Here is a 629-nt window from a genome sequence, read left to right on the forward strand (position 1 = left end):
AATAACTCTGGATCCAAGTGTATGCTAATGTTGGAAGAGATTAGAAATTAATAAACTTAATATATTTTATTTCCTTAGTAACTTGCTGATATTCCCAATTATAAATAAGCTTATATGTATGCACATTCTTACATTGTACCAGCTAACCTTCCCTCTTAATATGAAAATGCATGTTTACCTAAAGAATCTGATTCTTAGCATTTTTTGCATTAAGCTTAATCTCAAATTAGGGTAAAATCATTTTTTGAAATGTTAATAATATTCAAAGGCAATTTATTTCTTTTAATTTTCAGAGTAAGATAAAACAAGGTATCCCTCTGATAAGAATCCCTAAAATGGGGGCCCTAATACGTGGCATAAATAGACTATCAAGCATAACCCCAAATGCATAAACAGCAGAAGATAAACTAGATGAATGGGACCTTCCAAAAATTATATTTTTATGTGCTTCCAAAGACTTCTTCAAAAGAGTCAAAAGAGAACCTACAGATTGGGAAAAAATATTCAGCAATGACATATCTGACAAGGGACTTACCTCTAGAATTTATAGAAAATTCCAACACCTCAACAACAAAAAGACAAATAATCCAATTTAAAAATGTGCAGAAGACATGAATAGACACATCACC

This window comes from Orycteropus afer, unplaced genomic scaffold (assembly GCF_000298275.1).
Source record: "Orycteropus afer afer isolate SDZICR_OR568_19922 unplaced genomic scaffold, OryAfe1.0 scaffold00098, whole genome shotgun sequence".
In the NCBI taxonomy this organism is placed as follows: Eukaryota; Metazoa; Chordata; class Mammalia; order Tubulidentata; family Orycteropodidae; genus Orycteropus; species Orycteropus afer.